General features: G+C 28.9%; 1 long non-coding RNA gene across 2 annotated transcripts; it reads right to left on the bottom strand.

Moving 5' to 3' along the window:
• Positions 1-396: 396 nt before the first annotated feature.
• Positions 397-1,837, bottom strand: LOC142227673 (uncharacterized). Of its 2 annotated transcripts, XR_012719965.1 has the most exons (4): positions 1,457-1,837; positions 1,059-1,363; positions 723-964; positions 397-641 (listed from the first exon to the last, which is right to left on the bottom strand). It is a non-coding gene; the product is annotated as an uncharacterized LOC142227673 (long non-coding RNA). The 2 variants fall into 2 exon arrangements; XR_012719964.1 differs by having other exon boundaries at positions 1,059-1,837.
• Between the last annotated feature and the right edge of the window lie 5,287 nt (positions 1,838-7,124).

The following is a 7,124-nucleotide window of genomic DNA, read 5'->3' as shown; positions in this document are numbered from 1 at the left end:
AAAATTTTTTGATTTCAATCACGAAAATCGCGGATTCAATCATTTTTTTAATTGAAATGTCTTCAATCACGAAAATGATAGTATCAATCACCCATTTTGATTGAAAACCAACACGATTTTTAATTAAAAATTTAATTGACTTTTGTCACGGAATCAATTAATTGTGTGATTGAATCAATTAAAAACGTGATTGATTTTTAACATAAAATTCAATCACAGTTTTAATTGAATCAATTAAAATTTTAATTAATTTCGCGACAAAAATCAATCAACTATTTGATTCATTCAATTAAATAATTAATTGAAATTGGCTATAAATTTCGATCAAAAAAATTATATATTGCGAACCCAAAATCGTATTTAGTTTTTTTCTTTTGAAATAAAAGAAAATATGTGTTTCTTATAAAACATATTTAATATTTTATTATTATTTGAATTATGCAATAGACAAATAAATTTGGTTCTTGTCATTTGTGTTTTGTTCTAACATAACTTACAAATACAACTACTATCAATAACAACTATAGGGTGAAAAAATAAATTATATAAATCATTATCTTCCTTATAATAATAACCATGTTAGCATGTTCCTTCTAATATGTAGATGCGCCTAGATTTCCAATAATTCAGCAGCCTGTAAGCTAAATTAATTTTTTTGAAAGTATACAGAATAATTAGAACTTAATTTTGTACAACTAAAAGTTAATTTAGTTAAACATTACCTGCATAGAATATCAAGTTCAATTCTTAGTTCCAGGTTGCAGATTTATAATCTTCTTTTGCAGTTGTAGTCTTTTAGCATAAAAAGGTGTATTAAGGAGCTCGGTAATTTAATTTTAGTAACAATTCCTTTCCAAAATTTCCACACATTAAAATCGTCTATTAAAATTTGAACCAATCAAAGACAAAAATAATTGGAAAGCAATGTAATATTTGGTATTATATTGATGATACTTTGCAAATTCTGGAAATAGAAAAAATATAAATGGAAAATACATATTTTTATTATTATCGGATATTTTTCATATTTTTAAATCCAAAAGAAAGAACTTTTTTACCATTACATAATTCAGCTCATTAGTTTATATACCAGATATACTGCTCTCTACTTGGGTTCAAACTGAAAAAGACAGGTAAAACAAAAATGCAATTTAATGCCAACGCTACTTCGCAACTTCAAGGTGAATCTTCCAACAAACCCATACCGCTCTTGGTTTTAAGAAAACTAGGAGTGAAAAAAATTTATAATTTTAAAAGATCAATACGGTACCCACTTTTTTATTGAAAACATATTATTATATATTTGATAAAATGATGGAGTTGATGGGATTGATTGGTCAATTTCACGAAATAAAATTGGTCACTAAAAGAAATGAATAAAAAATATATTATTTTAGTCCGTTTAATGTAAACAGGCTTCAATGGAAAACGGTATTCACATTTCACAATTTTTTACCTTCAATAAACGTAGATTGTTTTCCATTTTTACAATACCACAAAACACAAACACAGGTAATTTCAAATGCGTTCTGTCATATATTTTTTTCAAACCTTTACCACGTGTCCGTTTGTTGTTGCACACTTTATTTATTTCAACCCTTTGCTATGATTTGTTGTTGCGTTCAAAATATTTATGCACACATTTTGAAAGCAGCAGACAGAGTGTCGCCAATCATGTTTTTCAATTTACGCGAAAAACAAAAACCCAACCGTTCGTTACGAGTTACTTCCACAGACTGATCTCTCCATCATACATTGTTGAATAAATACCCATTCTCTTGTTCTCTTTTCGCTCTTTCCATTGCTAAAAATTAGAAAAATTAGAAAAAATTAAAAATTTCAATCACAAATTGGATCAATCACATATGTAATTGGAAACGGAAAAAAATTCAATCACGTTTGTAATTGAAAATTATTTCCGAATTAATTAACAAATTGATTGAATCAATTAATATTTTAATTGGAAACGTAACAAATATCAATCATTTTTTTAATTGGATTTTATTCGGATTTGATTAAATAATTAATTGAATCAATTAACATATTAATTGAATCCGTTTCCAAATTCAATTAAGTGTTTAATTGAAAAAATTTTGGTGATAATTTTGTGTGTGTAGGAACAAAAACCTTTATATATAACAACCAACACATTTTACGGATTTGATTTGTGTATCGAAAATGTGCAGAAAAAATCACTTCTCTAACATATGTTCCAAACATATTTTGCAGGAAGCACATATATTATTGGATACTGCCGAAACATTAATATTATATGTTTGGAAGCATTTTGAGCCCAAAAATATGATATGCTTGGAAGAATTTTCCCCAAAGAAGATTGTGCTCATTCCCTCACATAATTTTCACTTCCACGAAATTGTTTAGTTCTTGGCACCTTTTTCTGTAATACAAATAATGTTGAAGAAATTATTCAATTTTATAATTTTTTTAAATTTTACCTTTGGCCTGGACTGAGAATCGAACCGGGAACCGTGCAATTTATAAGCCAACACACTACCACTGGGCTACGTAGCTGTTATAGTTACCAATAGACAATTATCGTTATAAGTTACATTTATATAGCATAGTTTGCAGCGCCCACGAGCCGATGCAAACAAAACATTATTCAAAAGAAACATATATTTGTTGGCCACGTGGAGCAGTGGTTAGCATGTCCGCCTTGCATGCAAAGGGTCCTGGGTTCAATCCCTACTCCGATCGAACACCAATTTTTTTAATTTTTGTATTTATATTTTTATATTATTTAATTAAATTTTTACAATGAAACTTCGAAATGTGTGTTATCAAAGATTTACAGTCAGTGCTTGATATAAACGAAATGGACTGAGCTTTTGGATAAAATATTATTTTTTTATTGCAAAAATAACAATTTTGTAACAAAAACTGTTTTTGGTATAAAAGCTTGAAATTTTGGAAGGAATTTAAAAACTCTAACAAAAGAAGAACGTGGAGTCGATACACGACATAAATAGTCGATACATACATAAATAATTTTATAATATACACATAAATTTAGTTAGGCGTGAACAGTTTTTTAATAGCATTTAACACCATTTGAAGTGCATTTAAAACTTATCGTTTTTTGTACTTAATTTCATTTTTACCCTTAAGGGCGGTATTAAGTTGGCATTATCGTTCTAAAATGAAATGTTTTGCCTTTTACTTTTCATTAATAATTCATTTTCAAGAAAATAAACTTTTTCGATTGTTTTAGCCGCAAAACTCGAACTTAATGCCCGCTTCCGAATGTCTATTCTCTTTACATGAGTATTCAAATTAAATAATATTTAGACTTAAGCATATCCAATTTTTGGCCTTATTATAAAACAGTTTTCGAAACAACATACAAGCAGTTTCACAGAAATTGCTCTCTTTTGATTCTCTCGCTGTGTTATGTTGATATCTTTCGTCAACCCTCCCGACAGTGCTGCCGCTAGTGAAAAATTGAGTGAAGTAGATTTTGGAAAAAAGTGGAGTAGATTGAATAAAATTTAAGTAGCATACCTTTTTGAAAACAAAACAATAGAATTCATTTTATTAAACCATCCACCATAGGATGGGGGTATATTAACTTTGTCATTCCGTTTGTAACACATCGAAATATTGCTCTAAGACCCCATAAAGTATATATATTCTGGGTCGTGGTGAAATTCTGAGTCGATCTGAGCATGTCCGTCCGTCCGTCCGTCTGTTGAAATCACGCTAACTGCCGAACGAAAGAAGCTATCAACTTGAAACTTGGCACAAGTAGTTGTTCTTGACCAAATTTGGCTTGTGGGGACTCTAAGAGAAGTAAATTTCATCCGATCCAGCTGAAATTTGGTATATGGTGTAAGTATATGGTCTCTAACAACTATGCAAAAATTGGTCCACATCGGTTAATAATTCAATGATTAAAACCGCTATGTTCATCGTAATTAAAGGAATAGGACAAACAATTAGGTAATATGGGGAAAATTTAAAAATTTGAAGCAGAACAACAAGTGAAGCAGATTTTTGGAAGAAGGAGTGACGAAGTAAATTTTGTGAAAATGAAGCAAAATACTTCGATTGAAGCGGCAGCACTGCCTCCCGATTTCCATCTCTATTTCTTTCTCTATACTCTCTCTCTCTCTCTGTCGGTCTCTGAATAATATATCAAAACATATATATGTTTACTCGAAATTTGTAAATTTATATATGTTTACATTCACACATATTATTTTTACGAAACATTCATGCCCCAAACATAATATATTCTAACATATTAACATATGTGTCCCAAACATTTAGTGTTAGTTTAGGAACATTACATGTTTGCACTTAAATAAATTGTGTTTAAAAATTGTGCCCGAAACACATTTTGTTTATATCGGAACATATGAAAAACATATTCTTCTAACAGTGTGGATCTACAAAGTGGTTCAGGGTACAATATAGTCGGCCCCGCCCGATTTTAGACTTTCCTCACTTGTTGCTTCTTTGTGTGAATGCCTAGGTGTTTTCCTCTAAGTTTGCACTTTATGGGTCCACAGTCTGGTCTAAACACCCTAAAAAACGCTTCTCTAACATATGTTCCAAACATATTTTGCAGGAAGCACATATATTCTTGGATATTGTCGAAACATTATTATGTTTGTTTTATGTGAACATATTATATGTTTGGAAGCATTTTGAGCCCAAAAATATTATATGCTTGGAAGAATTTTCTCCCAAAGAAGATTGTGCTAAAAAAATATTTCTGCCTAATTGCATATTCCCTCACACTTTTTTTAGTTCGTAGCACCTTTTTCTGTAATACAAACAATATTGAATTATTCAATTTTATAAATTTGTTAAATTTTACCCTTCGCCTGGACGGAGAATCGAACCGAGGTTACGTAGCTTTGATTGTTGTAAGTTATATTTATATAGCATAGTTTGCGGCGCCCACGAACCGATGCAAACAAAACATTATTTAACAGAAACATACATTTGTTGGGCAAGTAGAGCAATGGTTAGCATGTCCGCCTGGCATGCAAAGGGTCGTCGATTCAATCCCTGCTCCGACCGAACACCAAATTTTTTTTACATTTATTTATAAATATATTCCAAAAATTCCGAAAAGTTGTTCGACAATACGTATTACTATATTCAATTTTTACAATGAAACTTCGAAACGGTCAGAAGAAAACAGTTCTTAATATAAACGAAATGGACTGAGCTTTTGGATAACATATTTTTTTATTGTAAAAATAAAAATTTCACGTCTATTCTCTTTACTCCGAATGCTCATTTCAATATTTAAATAAAATAATATTTAGACTTCAGTATATCAAATTTTTAGTGAAGCCTTATTAAGCGCATAGCCAGAACAAAAGAAACAGTTTTCCGAAACAACATACAAGTAGTTTCACAGAAATTGCTCTCTTTCGATTCTCTCGCTGTGTTATGTTGATATCAGGGATGGAAAATGCAGTACTATAGTACTTTTTTCAATACTTTTTCACCCCGGTCAGTACCGTAGTACCCCCGCGAATGATTTAGTACCTTTTGTGTAGACATTTTTGAGTCGATATCAGATTTATGGTACAATATCTTTGACAAAATATTTTAATATTTTGAGAAAGTCTTTATCAACCTTATTTGCTAATAGTCTTTTACAAATATGGCAAAACAGACATGTTCATGTGGAAAGAAAATCTCGATTTTGTAAAAGACATAGTCAAAAACAGGATTTTATTGATCTTCAAGAATGTTTTAGTCGAAAAAAGAATGCGATTCTATATTATCGATTTTTTATTTCGGTAGAAAATGTTGTCAAAATTTTATTTCAATTGAAAATTTTGTAAAAATTTTATTTCTATAGGAAATTTTTGCAAAATTTTATTTCTATAGAAAAAATTTTGCAAAATTTTTTTTCTACAGAATTTGTTTGCAAAATTTTATTTCTATAGAAAATTTTTGCAAAATTTTATTTATATAGAAAATTTTGTCAAAATTTTATTTTCTTTAAAATTTAGTCTCTTGACAATAATTTTCCAGTGAAATTTTTGTAAAAAGTACCTTTCCGCTCAAAAAATACCCTTTTTGTACTTTCTTAAAAATTGTATTTTCCATCCCTGGTTGATATCTTTCGTCAACCTTCCCGGTTTCCATCTCTATTTCTTTCTCTATACCAGGGATGGAAAATGCAGTGCTATAGTACTTTTTTCAATACTTTTTCAGCCTGGTCAGTATCGTAGTACCCCCGCGAATGATTTAGTACCTTTTGTGTATACAGTTTTGCGCCGATATCAGATTTATGGTACATTAATTTTAACAAAATATTTTAATATTTTGAGAAAGTCTTTAACAACCTTATTTGCTAATGGTCTGTTACAAATTTGTCAAAACAAACCAGTTCATGCGGGAAGAAAATCTCGATTTTGTAAAAGTCAGAGTCAAAAATGTTCTTGAATTTCACGAATGTTTTGGTCGGAAAATGCATGGGATTCTTTATTACGCTTCCACACGAACACTTTAGACAAAAATTATCTACCAATATTTGGAGAAAATATTACCAAAAACAACCAAAAAATATTATTTAGCAAAAACTTATTTCTGAAAATTTTAGTTCTATAGAAAATTTTGACAAAATTTTTATCTTTTGGAAAATTTGTAAACTTTAGAAAATTTTGTCAAAATATTATTTCTATAGAAAATATTTTCAAAGTTTTATTTCAATTTCTACAGAAAAGTTTCTCAAATTTTATTTCTATAGAAATTTTTCTTAAAATTTTATTTCTATAGAAAATGTTGTCAAAATTGTATTCCTATAGAAAATTTTGTCGAAATTTTATTTCCATAGAAAATTTTGTTAAAATTTTATTTCTATAGAAAATTTTGTCACAATTTTATTTCTATAGAAAAATTTGTGAACATTTTATTTCCATAGAAAATGTTATTTCTATAGAAAATTTTGTCAAAATTTTATGTCTATGGAAAATTTTGTCAAAATTTAATTTCTATAAATTTCTTATTTATCAATTGAAAATTTCAGTCTAAAGGAGCTCTGACAATAATATTCCAATGGAATTTTTGTTGAAATTTAGTGAAAAGTACTTGCTCAAAAAATACCTTTTTTGTACTTTATTAAAAATTTTATT

Source organism: Haematobia irritans, chromosome 2 (assembly GCF_050003625.1).
Source record: "Haematobia irritans isolate KBUSLIRL chromosome 2, ASM5000362v1, whole genome shotgun sequence".
NCBI classification, from domain to species: domain Eukaryota; kingdom Metazoa; phylum Arthropoda; class Insecta; order Diptera; family Muscidae; genus Haematobia; species Haematobia irritans.
This window is presented reverse-complemented; position numbering and strand designations above follow the sequence as displayed.